At 42.1% G+C, this 15,724-nt stretch overlaps 1 long non-coding RNA gene across 1 annotated transcript in view; it reads left to right on the top strand.

The window, feature by feature from the left end:
• Positions 1-2,631: 2,631 nt before the first annotated feature.
• The window catches only part of LOC121923259, a 29,918-nt gene continuing 16,825 nt past the window's right edge, over positions 2,632-15,724 (top strand). The window contains exon 1 of the long non-coding RNA XR_006102343.1: positions 2,632-2,733. This is a non-coding gene — a long non-coding RNA (uncharacterized LOC121923259). The remainder of the gene's footprint in view (positions 2,734-15,724) is intronic.

Below are 15,724 nucleotides of genomic sequence, written 5' to 3'. Positions count from 1 at the left end.
GGTGGGAAGAATTGGGATGAAATGCCATCATCCCAAACATGAAACATGAGCAAAAATGTCAGAATCTCCTGCATCATCTGAGTAACAACTATATAATAACTGAAAGACAAAACAGCCATCTGGAAAGATTTGAAATCAGCAGACCCTGACTGATGAACAAAGGAAGGAAACTAGGCTGTAAGTCAGTATATATAACTGTGAATAGGGAATGTCTTCCTCCACTGGACTGGAATTTATAGAACCACATTAAATTGCATATTTTGTTCTGAGGCTTCCTTGTTGGAGTGGGATTTTGTGTGTGCCATGTTGATTATTAATCTGATTACCTTTTCTTTCCTTCATTCTTACAGAGTAGTACTTCCAAACAAAAAGAAGTCCAAACGTTAGCACTTCCTAACTTTTGATTTGATGTCCATGTGCTATATAACAACAACAGGTTTATTTACATTAGCTGACCAGACTTTTGTATACACATGTACTATAGTGCATAGAACATTGTGTCACCAACTTTCTGCAAGAAGAATAGGCATTTCACTCTCAGCAGTAGAGTAGCTGATTTACTGCATGATAATGTCAGGAAAATATATCTTCCAACCAAGGACATTTTGGAGCTCCCAGCTCTGAGAGGCTGTTTACGTAAGTTGTTCGCAAGCCACATAAGAAGGGGGTTACTGAGGCAGCCAGCTGTTTCATGTCCAGTGGTTCCCATCCCTCAAAGGTCATTTGCCTATTTTTAAAATACACTTATTTTCTGCTATTAAAAGGATCTTAACTCCTTCGACTCTGTTTGGCATCCCAGTTCTCTCACCCCACTGCTAGAAACAGTCATTATGCTAATGCACCTGAGCTCTGTAACATTCAAATATCACCCCCTCAACACCAGGGGTGGGGAATGTGTGGCCCTTGACTTATTGGACTGCAAGTCCCAGTATCCCTAACAAACACAGCCAGTGGTAAGGGATCATGGGAGCTGCAGTCATGGGAGAGCCTTTGTGTCCCCCTCCCTTTGGAACTCAAACTATTTTTGGATGGCAAATAAAGAAACATGAATTTTTATGTATCGTATATACTCAATAGTGAACATTATTAGACCAGCACTTACTGTGGGGTAAGCGCTGGTAAATCACCTCTAGAACACTGAGGAAGTGCATGTGTATGGAAACCTGGCACTCTTCCTCAATGTCAGGGAATCGTCAGCTCCCCTCCAGTGTCACTGAATCATTGGGGGAGAGGGAATTTCCTCTGAATGCCAAGTTTCCATTCAGAGGAAATTCCCTCTCCCTGAATTACTCCGTGACAATGGAGGGGAGCTGACGATTCCCTGACGTTGAGGAAGCGCACCAGGCTTTCACACACAAGCACTTCCTCAACATTTCAGCAGCAATTTACCAGCGCTTAAGCACTGGTCTGATAATCTTCTATAAGTCTATCTCATGTACAAGTCAAGGGCAGGTTTTGGGGCCAAAATTATGGATTTTGATATGACCTGTGAATAAATCAAGAGTAAAACCTAGCGGCATGTAACAAAGGATCTAAAGAGTGAAGCAAAGGAAAACAATGCCAAAGAACTTACAAAAGTTCAGCAGGCATAACTGTTTGTACTCACCCTAAAGGCTGGATGCATGAGAGAGTAGCAGGGGTGGGGGGGGGGAGCAGTGCTTCCAGGACAGATTAAACTCCTGCCTTTCACCAAGGGATGGTTCCTTTTTAAATAAGGCTTAAAGTGCAGTACTTCCATTGACCTGTGAATAAGTTAACTCCATTTGAGGGGGGTGTGTGTCAATTTTTTGACTAAAACTTTTTGATTAAAATTTCCAAACGTATACATGTGTATACACAGTATGTATACAAAGGAGCCCTGATGGTGCGGTGGTTAAATGCCTGTACTGCAGCCACTCACTCACAAACCACAAGGTTGTGCATTCAATACCAGCCAGGAGCTCTAGGTAGACTCAGCCTGGCATCCTTCCAAGGTAGCTAAAATGAGCACCCAGTTTGTTGGGGGCAATTAGCTTACACATTGTAAACCATGTAGGGAGTGCTTAAGTGCACGGATAAGCGGTATAGAAATGTACTTCCTCTTGTTCTCGTTATAAGTTGTACTGTATAGAAAACTAAGTCTAAAAAGGGATAGGCTGCAGTCCAAAAGAATCAGCATGGTGTAATGATTTTGTGGTAGACTAGAGTTCCATTAGACTAGGGTTCATATCTCCACTAAGTCCTGGAAACCCACTGGGTGTCCTTGGACTTAGCTTAAGAGGAAGGCAATGATGAATCTCCTCTGAATAAATCTTGGAGCCAGTGAAGTATAGAAGTCTGAATGTTGTGCTAGACTCCCTCTGGGAGTCTAGGATTCAAATCTCTGTGCAGTCATTGAAAGCTACTGGGTGATCACACTCTCTTAACCTAAGAGGGGAACAATGGTAAATCTATGAATAAATCCTGCCAAGAAAACCCTAGGATAAAGGTTGCCATAGATTGAAGTCAACTCGCAAACACATAACAACCAGAAGACTGAATAGTTACTTCCCTGTTTGTAGGAATCTATGTCATGCAGGAGTGTTTCATAATGCACCCTCACTTCTAAAGTTTAGCAGGAAGAGTTTTACCACCTCATGAGTTTGTTTGTCTGGGAAGCCTGAGGCAAAGAGGAGGGGGGACACAATGCTGCATGCTCAGAAGCCATGAAACAAATCATTAAGCAGCAGTAATCCATGCTTCTCAATACACAAGGTAAGAACTGCATTTAATATAGCTAATAGCTTAGAAAGGTTTCAGAACAGGATAGCTACAGAGAAAGTGTGACCAGAGCAGCAGGAAAAGTATCCATTTAGCTTGAATTGTTTATGAAACATATCTCAGCCAAATTGCTAGAGAAACTGTTTTCAGAATGTGAGTTAGGCCTCCCTACAAAGTGCAAGCATAACACTTATGTGAACTGTAAAAACAGAAATGCAGACTAGCAAAGCCAAGAAACAGAGGAAGTAAACAAAGAGAACATAAAACAAAAATAAATAACAAAGTCACTTTCTGAATGCTTTAGGAATAATATTTTCAGTATATGTCTTGAGAGTTAGGTTTAAGTTTGTATAGCTCAATAAGGAACATGATACATTTGTGAAATATACATTTGGACATTCTTTGTCAAACAAGGAATGTCATGACTTTTGTCTTTACATGAGTATAAATACCCTAAAGGAACCAGATCCTGTTTGATCCTGGAAGTTAAGCAGGGACATGGTTAGTACTTGGATGGAAGACTGCCAATGAATACCAGGTCCTGGTATAGGCTATATTTCAGAGGAAGGAACTGGCTAAATATACCTTGCATTAAAAAATCTATGAAATTCATGGTTGCCATAACTGGACAGGTGACTTGAAGGCACATACACATGAACATATTTGCATACTTTTGGGGACGAAACTATCACAAAGTATTAAGATCACAAATTGCATGTCTTACCTTTTCAAACCCCCCAACTGTCCCAATTTGACAGGAACAGTCCCAACTGGTCTCCAGTTGCCCTACCTTTTCAGCTGTTTTGAAAATGTCCCAGTTTTTTTCACTTCCTTCAAATTTCCCCCTTCATTCCAAGCTTATTTCAGCTGCTGCAAACTGAGGTCAAAGTGCAATAGTTCAGGTTGAGTCTCCTTTATCCAAAATGCTTGATACCAAAAATGTTTTGGATTTTATTTATTTATTTATTTTTGAATACCTGTATTCGTATATAGATACATAATGTGATACCTTGAAGTTAGGACCCAAATATAAACACAACATTGACATTACTGCCAAACCTGATCAGCTAGAGCATGAAGCCAATGCTCCAACAGCAGAGCTCACCCACCTGTACCGTGGGTTTGGGGCGTGTGTTCCTGGGCCCCATCCACTCTAAACGGGCCTTGTTTGAGGGGCTCCATTCTCCCTCTTGGCAGACTCTGCCTTGATGCCAGAAGCCTGGTCTATCTCTTGAGCAGGTAACTTGTCAAGATCTCTCTCCTTCTTTGTTGCTCAAGGCTAGGGCCACAACAGAGAGCTGTTGTGCAAGAGTGGGGTTTGGTGTTCTTGGTTTGGTTGGGTCCCTCCAGAGCTTGGAAACATGCATTTTCTGGATTACAACTCCCAGAATTCATCAGCCATCATGGTTACTGGCTTAACAATAGGAACTCTGGGGAATGTATCCCTAAACAAGAACTTCTCAAAGCTACATCCTTAGCCATAGGAATAATGCACAATAGCAGCTCTGTGTCATAACAACAGCAACAAAAAGCAATCTGGGAAAACAGCCTAGATTCTCCGCAAATCATTTGAAATGAGTAGTAGATTCACATCTGCATCCCTTACTTTGCCACCGACAAATAAAGGGAGACAGTTCACACAGCACTGTTTCCAGCAATGAAATTGTCCTCCTTGCAAAAGCAAGACTTTCCCATGACTAGCTGCTCACAGAAAGGTATTGTGTGAAGGATTCCTTTGCCTCCCCCCACCCCGCCCTCCCCTTATGATTACGTGAGTGACAGTCCTGCCGAATCAGAGCGGCCATTCATTCCCAGGGTAGTGGTCAGGGAGCACAGAAAGTACTGACATTACTTAGCCAAGTAAGATTGGCAGTGGGCAGAACAAAGACAGCTTTTGGCTGGGTGCTTTCGTGGCCATTTAATCAAAGCAACTATAAACACTCCTGTTCTTTGTCTCCTTTTGATTATTTTGAAGCAAAGAGTACACAAGGATGTAACAGATCTGCCTAATCCCAGAAGCAGGTGATGGAGCATTGTGTAATCATCCTGGCTCCTAAATGAACAAAACTCAAGGAGCTGGCCTTTGTCCCTCGCTCTGCTCCAGCATGTTTGCTTTCCTGTGGTTACAGCCCCTTCTTTGCTGGGGGAGTGCTGTGGATTTCAAAGGCAAATGTGTTGGCCCTCTAAAGTGTAAATGAGCTGTGCAGAGGCTGAGCCTTTCTTGAAGTCAAATGTTCGCAGAGTTCTCCCCATCTTGTATGCTGCACATATGCCATGACACTGCAGAGCGGGAATACTCAGGAGGCCCTTGATGCCTGGCTGCCGCAGAGAGAGAAAAGGAGGGAGGGAAGGAGAAACAGAAAGAGAGAGGGAGAGACTGGAAGAAGAGTTATTATTAACATTTTATGCAGTTCTCTGGCTCCCAATGACAAATGCTAGGATATCATGCAACCTGTAAATTATGAAAATGTGCTTTTAGAAAACCATGAATATTTCTTGCCAGCCTAAACTTACTTTGGTTAAAATTTAATGTTAAATTTCTATTCTGGCATTTTTACTGCAAGAAACCTCTTTGTTTATCCCTTATTACTTTGAGGGAATGGACTTCCACCCCATGATGCCTTCTCAATATTCTATTTTAATCCTTAAGTGACAACAAAAACTACTTCTGTATGAGTGTTGAAGAGTCTTGAGAGCCTTTTGTTTCAGAGTCTTTGACAGTTCCTTTAAAAAAATGTTCAAATTTCTTGGAAATCAGAACTCTTCATAGTACTTCAATGTTTTAGAATCTTATTTGCATTTTTTTGTAATAGGTTCTAGCCATCATGGTAACAAAAATAAATATTATAACATGATAGATGAAATCAAATCTTTCAGAATACCTTGCTTTCCCTCAGAGCAGACTCAGTTTCACATGGGAATGCAATTATTATTGATTGGTAATATTGGAGAAGAACAAAATGACACCAGACTGTCCACTGGTGCCAGTTTAGGCCATGGTTAAAGCCAGGAGAGCGTAGATGCCACCACATATTCAATAATTGTGCAGAGGGAATTGTAGGGCCTCATTTTTTCCAAGATACATGTATGCCTCCCTGTCTCCCTCACAAATGTCCAAAGGATGTTCATGAACAGTTATCCTGCCAGATAATAGGAAGAACCTATAGTGCCTCTTGCAGCACACAGCTGCCCAACCTAGTCCTTAGATGCTTGCTCACTGAACCCACAGGTGACAAGATGCGCTGGAAAAGGAAACAAGTCCCATTGTGCTGTGCACAGACAATCTTCGTATAAGAACAAAATAAGAGCCTTGCTAGATTAGACCAACCACCTATCTAGTCCAGTGTTCTGTGAACACTGCCAACTGTGGTAGCCTCTCAAGCAATACCTGTGTGCAGCACATCAGGATTTATTCTAAGTTCCACAACAATCCAGAGAGCTGGTACCAAGGAGATTTCTCCTTGATCTGCCCAACACCATGAGTTATTTTGCATGACCATGGAGCTTATCATACAACACTGTTATACCATAATCCCATCTTTACGTGTAGCTTATTATACAACATCATGCCTCTGCTGTAGTATTACTGGGTCATTTGGAAACCAATTATTTTTCTGATTGAAATAATCCATTAATGGACCTGTATCCCACTATGGCTTTCTAATAGTGAGTAGCACAATGCTGCAATTCCAATGTAATTCTATTAAGGATTAATGCCTAGAGAAACCACAGGGTTCAGGAAAAGTTTACAGTGTACATAAGGAGATAATATAAATAGGTTTAAAAAGCAATATATAAAGGCAGTACTAGGCAAGTCTTGATTAGCAGGAAAAGCATAGAAAAAATAGTGGAAGTGGCATTATGTGTGTTCATCTTTCTGATTTGGGTGGGGACAGGGGGGTAATTCTGTAATAGCATCATTATGTAATTGCATAATTGTTCAATTTCAGTTTCCTTTAAAAAAAAACACTTATCACAGAGCAGGAGGGAGATCAAACAGGATGGTGGAAATTGTATTCTTGTATTTCAAGTGTGAGAAAGCAAACATGGAAGCTAACGTCATTGAAGTGCAAATGTAATGATGATCCAAAAGAATGCATTGCCATTCTGCTATATTTCTGAGTACAGGAAAAATGGTTTTCAAACAGAATGATCTGACACAACTGTTTGGTATGATAAGCACCTCTACAATGCATCACAGTATGTGACAGAGACAACCTCATTGCACTGTTTGACTGAAAACACACTGGCACTGTCTCTGATGTATCATGGCATTGTAGACTGAAGAGAACTGACAAAGTTTATGTAGTGATGAAAGTTACTACACAGTCTGGTGAGAAAAAGCAATACTTTCTAGATGTCAGTGAACTCTGCAGCCAAGGTGCAGAAGGAATACTGCATGTGGCTGACAATGTCTGCAGCAACACAGTTGGATCCAAAGCAGCTAGACAGATCTCCATACATGTATCCTTTTGTCACAGATGGAGCAGTCAGGAAGTTGATCCCAAATATATACAGGTTGAGTGTCCCTTATCCAGAATGCTTAGGACCAGAAGTGTTTTGGATTTTGGAATAATTGCATGTACACAATGTGATATCTTGGAGATGGGACCCAAGTCTAAACATGAAATTCATTTCTATTTCGTAAATACCTTATACATCTCACCTCAACAAACAATAAATTGTGAATTGTAGAATGTGACAGAGACAACCTAATATACAGAGACAACCAACCAAGATAGTGACACCTGGTACGGTTTTTGTATACTGCCATTTAAATGTATGTATATTATCTCCTGGTATACACTGTAAACTTTTCCTGAACCCTGTAGTTTCTTTAGGCATTAATCCTTAATAGGATTACATTACAATTGTAGTATTGTGCTAATCACCATCAGAAAGCAAAGATGTCACTGTCTCAGCTACCCATGTGGACAATTTTGGATTTTGGAGTACCAGATAAAGGAGACTCAACCTGTATTATTAATTTAAGATAAGGGTATAAAGTTTGAAAGATAGCTGAAGACATTTTAATTTTCTATTTATCTTTTTCTCATGTATTTCTTTGAAGGAAAAAGGCTATCTCAATGTGGGACACAAGGTGGCTTATAGTATGTTAAGAACCTTATTCTTCATTAATGTCCATATTTACAACTGTACAAAAGCATATTTCCTGCTGCAGATTTTATTTTCCTACCGCACAAAATGTTTTCAGCTGCACTTTAAAATAATGCCTACAGCACCTTCATAATGCCGAAGTTGAGAAACTGAGCACAGCAGTTTTGTGAGCTGGAAACTGTGGTTTGCAAGGAAATGGAGTCAGCGAAGGGGGGATAAGGACGAGGAAGAATGAACATTACAACAGAAAGGGGAAAATAGCATTACAACCTGGTTGGTTTCTTGGAATGGCCTTGAGACTTCAGCCCTTGTTTATTAAAGCCTTCAGAATAATTTGTGTATGAGAAATAAACAACTCAACCAAAGCTTGCTTGCTTGCTTGTTTTGTTTGTTTTAAGAAATCCAAGCTGTTAGCAAGGACTCTATCTCCAAAAGTGCCGTTAATGCCACTTGGATGTCCCTTATGTTAAACACAAAGGCCTAAACCAGTTCTTCATGTTTAATCTGTAGGACAATAAGGCATGGGATTGTCCAGCCACATACCTGGATTCCTCCAGAATTTGGAAATTAAGAATGTGCATAACCATACTATGAAACAATCTGGGCAGGATCCTTTGAAAAAAATGTGGATAAATATTAAATACTATTTTATATCTCACTCATTTTAATGTAGAAAAGAAGCAGATGGAAATAACATTTTAATTTGTTTTAAACCAAGCCACCAAACCCCAGATTATATAAATTGATTCCTATCTTGCCTGAATACAGATCTATATTATTTACTCCTTATCTAAACAAAAAGGGATTATCAGAAGGATCTCATTACTATGTTATTCCACCACCACCCCATCCTCTTTGTTTCAACACCATTTTGTCTAATCCAAAATGGCTCTGACTGCATTACTTTTTCAAAAAGGCAGCACTATATAAAGCACATACAACAGGACAATACCTCTCAGCAGGATTGTGGGTTAAGGCAGACTGTAAAGAACATCATGGCTGGCATCCTGTTAGTGACTTACACTAGCATACTTTGAATTGCATATGCTGAGAAAGTATTTAGAAATTGCATAATGGATGCATTCAGCTGACAGCGCTGGAGGCAGAGTTGCGTATCCCAAACCATTGCACATGCAATTGTGCAGTTGTTCCCTCCTTCTTTGACCCATGGGCCCTATGTTGGCTTCTGTATTTGCCAATGCCCTGTCATAGTGCATTGATCATTGTGCACTGTGTAGCAGATATCCAGACAGGCCCATTCCTGCTCATGTGTTGCACCATGTTACTATTCTGCATGGGGGTTATATAGCTCCAGTGTGGTGTAACCCTGATAGCACATATTTACACTACATAGTGGCCATGTATCATTGCAGCCATTATTTAAATTCTATTTATTTTTTTATTCCCCCCTCACCTTGGGAGCTCAAACTAGGTCATGTCAATAAAATAGCAACAAATACAGTTTTAAAACAAAACAGAAGCAGAATGTGATAATTACTGCAGTCAAATATAAATTCCCAATTGTGCTAAAGCTGCACATAGCTAATAGATGGAGGATCCTTCAAAGGCAATGCAGCTGGGTGGCCAGGAAAAGATGATCTCCCTAAAGGACAGGCTGCCCTGTTTTCCTGTCACTAAGGTTTGCCTAACATCATTATGTCTGCTTTGCTCGTCATGCCGGTTGCTTCTGGTGACGGATGAAGAAAGAAGAGGAATGAGGAAGCAAGGCAAAAGTAACATGAATTTGTTTTGCAGTGATTTTGGCTCTGTGCCTGGGCACCTGGAATTATATCTGGATGTATAATCCTCTCCCTCTCTCCGTCTCTCCCCCCCCTCCTCTCTCCCTCTGTTTTAAGTTTCTTAATTATTATTTATTTTCCTTTTGTTGGATTTCCCCCACCCCTGAAGAAGCTCTTTGTGGGGATGAATCAAACAGTATTTATACTATATCCAGGAATTCCACTCGAACCCTGAGATCTGGTCCCATGTTGATTTCAGCCTCATAAAATGAATTTACGAGATATAAAATGCCAATAAAAATTAAGATCAAATGTTAATAAAGTATTTGCAGTACAACGTAAACACAGTTCTGATGCTTTTGTTGTACAGTCTGGGAAAATGCCACCCATTGATCCTGTAGCAACAGATTCCCACAACCTGAATAATCATTGTGAAAACAAATTCAATATTTTAATAAAAAGGGATACAACATCAGTGCAGTCCCATGTTACAAAGTAAATCCTGTTGGCTTCAGTCAGTTTTAATAACAAATTTAGAAAGCAGTACAGAACAGATGTCATCCTCTGCAACAAGGGGTTGTCATCCTATTCAGTAATGATGGTGTTGCATGTCTGCCTTACAACATCACAGTTCTCTTGTACACGTTGTTGCATACACAACAACCAAAAGTTCCCCCCCAAAGCTATATTTTAAGTTGTTCATGGCTATTTCCAAGTTGCCAGAGAGCTGGAGTTCCAGGACATGTCTGACATTTCAACCTTCTATCCAGGCGGAATTTCAAAATGTCCCCCATTTTGAGCATGATTACGAAACATAAATTTTTATTTATAGTAGTATTCTTAACTTTTATGTGTCTTGTGTACTACATTTTTCTCAAATAATCTCCATTTTGCGGCACCTTGTCCTTCTTTGAGGTTATGACATCTGGCCACCCTGGCCATGATACATCCAATCCTCTTCCCTTAGCTGCACATACTGCAACTGGCAGCTCTGCTATACTTTCCAACAATTCACAAATGCCCATGCTGGGAGGGTTTAGTTGTTTAAAAGGATGGTGAAGGGGGTGGACTCTATCAAGAGCTATAAGATCATTGAAACATCATACCTCCACTGTGACTCGAAGCAGCTTTATTTTGGCTGTCTGTAACAGGCCTGAAAGTCTATTTCTGTTTTATTTTCTGGATAAATGAAAGGTTCTCCTGGACCAAAAACAACCCATCCCTCCTCCTCATGGCGAAATTGCCCCTCAGAGGTTGTGAGGGAATGTTTTAATTGTTTTTTTTAATAAATAAAAAATAATTGGGTGGATGGGGGCCCTTGGGAGCCTCAAAAGCAGCCTTGGAGGTACATGCAGGCATCAGACCACACTTTCACTACACCTAATTTAACAACCTTATGGGATTACCATCTAGACGGAACAACACTGTATTCTTTAGTTCAATGTTGTCTTAGATAGATAAATCAAATCTCTTCCAAGGTAGCAGTACTTTCATTCTGCATGTTTGGACTGGCCTTAGATCTGACAAAAGCTTAGTTTGGTGAGACAGCTCTTCACTGACAAAGTGAACTACAAAGTATTGCAAAATGATCAACTTGTGTTATTATTTTTTAAAGTACCATGATATATACAATATGGATCAGGAATGGATAAGCCACTACTGCATTCCTGAGACTCCTGTGTGGGTGGGCTGCAACATCTGAGCCAAGCTTTTGCTGAGCTGTTGCTTGGGCAAATACAAGTTTCATGAACTTTGATGGAATCTGATCTCTTTCTCTCTTTTTTTGTATACTTGAGTAATTTGAAAAAAAAATATTATGCTGTTAAAATATCACATATGTAACAGATTCAAACAGGGAGATGCCTGAATCCGTTTTTTTTCATGAACTCTCCCTGTGATGTATAACGCTTGTTGCACTTCCCTTGCCCTTCTTTTAGACAGCTTTCAGACAAAGAGACTTGTGAGTTTCAACTGTTAGCTGTCTCCTATGGGCACAGTTACACTGCTGCTAGCCAGCCTAGCAGAAGAAATGCAAGGAAACAAAGCTTGTCTTACCAAAAACAAAACAAAAAAAGCAATGGCAGAAGTGTGAAGATGTTTCTGTTGTGGGGTTAGATAGGAGCATATGTCAAATGTGATATACCAAATATAGCTATGCCCTTTGGAATACAACAGAAGAATCAAGGAAATATGATTACGAGACTTTCCTTTACAGACTAAAAACTCTCACCAGCATGGTCACCATATACAAACAGTCTGTTTGCCTAAGTCAGACAGTGCTGGGAGAGAACTCACTGTCATTTTTACCTCTCTATCTATTAACTAACCTCAGCCTCTTCAAAGGCAAATGTGTAAGTTTATCTTCTCACAGGTATTGTTGTCACAGCTGATGAAAGGGATTTGGTCACAGTGGAATCACTGGTTATTCAAGAAGTGAACTTGTCCACCAGTTTATTTGCATATCAAGTCTGAGAATGCTGTTTCATTCCTTATTCAAATCTGGTATCTGCTAAGAGAGTGGAATCTTAGGTATGGCCATAGTCACAAAGTGTATGGGGAACTTCAAAATGTTTTTTAAGGCATCATTTGTAATAAAAGTTATCTATCTGCGAAGTAAATATCTGTCTAACTTTGGAGTATATCACATGGAGCTTTTGGGTGGTTTTGTAGCTCAGTTCCAGCTCACTTCTGAAGTGATTGCACTTCCAACAATGCGGTTTCACCTCATAAAGGGACTGTTTTATCAGACACCATTGATTTCTATGGGAGCCCCTTGCAAATTGCTTCAGCAGCGTTTCTGAAGTCACCCCTCATTTTGGTAAAAACGGGGAGAAAGTGACTCCAGAGAATTCGCTTCCTGGCTGCCTTCGATTGCATTGCAATTTGGTCTGGTGTGGAAAAGCACTCCAATGCCACCCCCCTTGGCCCCTGCATCCTGCTCCGTCATTCCCCTCCTCCTCCTTCATGCCATCTCCTCTCTGCCAACCAGCCGATCCCATCATCCCCTGTGTCGTCCTAGACCCCGATGTGCTCCCCTCCTTCAGCCTCCCACCAATCCCATCATCCTTGCCTTCTCTTAGAACCCGATCTGCTCCCCTCCTTCAGCCTCCCACCAATCCCATCATCCCTGCCTTCTCCTAGACCCCCATCTGCTCCTCTCCTTCACCCTGACACCTAACCCATCATCCCCTGACTGCTCCTGCATCCCCATCTCGCCCCCTCTCCACCTAACCCATCATCTCCTGACTGCTCCTGCATCCCCATCTGGCCCCCTCTGCCACCTAACCCATCATCCCTGCTGCTCCTACATCCTGATCCTGGCCCCAGGGACCCCCAGCCACCTATCCCATCATCCCCTGCCTGCTCCTGCATTCTGATCCTGGCCCCAGCAACCCCCAGCCACCTATCCTATCATCCCCTGCCTTCTCCTAGACCCCGATGAAGGATGACAGCTAAGAAGGGGGCAGGGAAGGAGGGCAGCATCCAGAGCCCCACCGAGCATGTCCAAGGGTGCTGATTCGAATCGTTGAACCCTCAAAGTATGCTCTTGTGTGGTAATACAGGACCTTATCACACATGGGGGGGTTGCAGCTCAGATCCGCAGTCACTCCTGTTCTAGCAATGCAAGGTGTGATTTTTTTCCACACCAGATCCAGAGTCACTCCTCTCTAGCAATTCGGATTGAGGTTAAAACTTCATGTTTTTCCACACCTGGTTGCCTTTCTGTTGTCTTTTCGAAGTGAGGGAGAAGAGAAGTCAGTTCAATTCCAAGCAAGTCACGTGATGCGGACTCAAGCAAAGGGGAGTGAGAGCACATTGTATTACCACACCAGAGCATACTGTGAGGGGTCAACAATTCGAATCGGCACACTTGGGCATGCTCAGTGGGGCTCTGGACGCTGTCCTCCTTCCCTGCCCCCTCCTTAACTGTCATCCTTCATCGGGGTCTAGGAGAAGGCAGGGGATGATGGGATAGCTTGCTGGGGGTCTCTGGGGCCAGGATCAGGATGCAGGAGCAGTCAGGGGATGATGGGATAGGTTGCTGGGGGTCCCTGAGGCCAGGATCGGGATGCAGGAGCAGTCAGAAGATGATGGGATAGGTGGCTGGGGTTTGCTGGGGCCAGGATCAGGATGCAGGAGCAGTCAGGGATGATGGGTTAGGTGGAGAGGGGGTGAGATGGGGATGCAGGAGCAGTCAGGGGATGATGGGCTAGGTGTCAGGGTGAAGGAGTGGAGCAGATCGGGGTCTAGGATGACGCAGGGGATGATGGGATTGGCTGGTTGGCAGAGAGGAGGAGATGGCATGAAGGAGGAGGAGGGGAATGACGGAGCAGGACGCAGGGGCCAAGGGGGGTGGCATTGGAGTGCTTTTCCACACTAGACCAAATTGCAGTGCAATCGAAGGCAGCCAGGAAGTGAATTCTCTGAAGCCACTTTTTTTTCTGTTTTAACCAAAATGAGGGGTGACTTCAGAAACGCTGCTGAAGCAATTCGCAAGGGGCTCCCATAGAAATCAATGGTGTCTGATAAAACAGTCCCTTTATGAGGTGAAACCTCATTGTTGAAGTGCAATCACTTCGGAAGTGAGCTGGAACTGAGCTACAAAACCACCCAAAAGTTCCGTGTGATATACTCCACAATGTGCTCTCACTCCCCTTTGCTTGAGTCCACATCACGTGACTTGCTTGGAATCGAACTGACTTCTCTTCTCCCTCACTTCAGAAGGACAACAGAAAGGCATCCAGGTGTGGAAAAACATGACGTTTTAACCTCAATCCGAATTGCTAGAGTGACTCTGGATCTGGTGTGGAAAAACATCCCGCTTTGCTTTGCTAGAACAGGGGTGACGGCGGATCTGAGCTGCACCCCCCCCCCCCCAATGTGTGATAAGGTCCTCTGATAGAGAAGGCTAAATATCTCACAAAATGACACATCCCAGAATTCCATAGTATTGAGCTATGGCCTTTCTGTAGACAGAACAGATCACTTTTTGATCAATCTAAAATCCTCTTGGAGCATTATATTAGCATAACTAGGGAATTATGACAGCAAATTTGCTTTTCACTATGTTGGGTAAGGAGATTATCAGCACCTTCTTCTGTGAGATATGTGATTTGCATCCCAGATAGAGCTCCATTCTCCCAACCCAAAGTACCACTAACCAGCTGTAGACGTGTGAGGGGAAGCTCCTTTCTGTTGTTGGGCTGGTTGCTTCCATTCTCCCTCTCACATGCCCAGAATTCCACACACATGTGGTGGTGGAGGTGGTGGTGAAGAGAGCCAGCATGGTGGTTTGAGTGATGGACTACGACTCTGGAGACCAAGGATCAAATCCTGGCTCAGCCATGTAAACTCACTAGCGATCTTGGCCAAGTCACACTCTCTCAGCCTCAGAGGATGGCAATGGCAAACCCCCTCTGAAGAAACTTGCCAAGAAAAGCTCATGATAGGTTTTCCTTAGGGTCACCATAAGTCAGGGACAACTTGAAGGCACACAACAACAACAAATGTTGGGGGAACTCTGTGCTCCTCCAATTTCTCCACCTGCAGAGCACCCTAGTTATCTCCATGGAATATTCCAGCCAGGGAGACATAAAATAGATTTAATATAAAAACATGAAGGGGCAATTAATAAGAAGAATCAACTGTGCACAAAATAGCAGACAGAAGTTACAGTACAGCCATACCTTTAATGCTTATCTGTACCTGGCTCTTGAACTCCCCTGGTTTCCTACCTGGCTATAGATATAAGCTGCTACTGGAAATCCCCTTTCTTTGTAATAATAGTTGAATTAAAATGTGTGATGAAAAATTAAAGGAACATTCAGAACCCACCATTCTGTCAGATGCATTGTTGAATCTGCTTTTTAAACTCTTTGTTTCAAGGTACACATCATGCCCCCAAGTATCAAGTATAAGATGTGAAAATATCAGCTTCTGAACACAGAATGGTGAAGGAGCCTACCAGCTTGTTTGTTACTTCAAGTAGCAAAATGTTCTGTCTTGGCCTGATTGGTGTCTGCATTTTCATAGGCCTGTCTGTTAGGATGGCCACCTATACATCTCCAGAAGAAGAAATAATAATAATAATAATAATAATAATAATAATAATAATAATAATAATAATA

The sequence above is a fragment of the Sceloporus undulatus genome, chromosome 1 (genome assembly GCF_019175285.1).
Source record: "Sceloporus undulatus isolate JIND9_A2432 ecotype Alabama chromosome 1, SceUnd_v1.1, whole genome shotgun sequence".
Taxonomy (NCBI): domain Eukaryota; kingdom Metazoa; phylum Chordata; class Lepidosauria; order Squamata; family Phrynosomatidae; genus Sceloporus; species Sceloporus undulatus.
The sequence above is the reverse complement of the archived record's forward strand: the minus strand, read 5'-3'. Positions and strand labels throughout refer to the sequence as shown.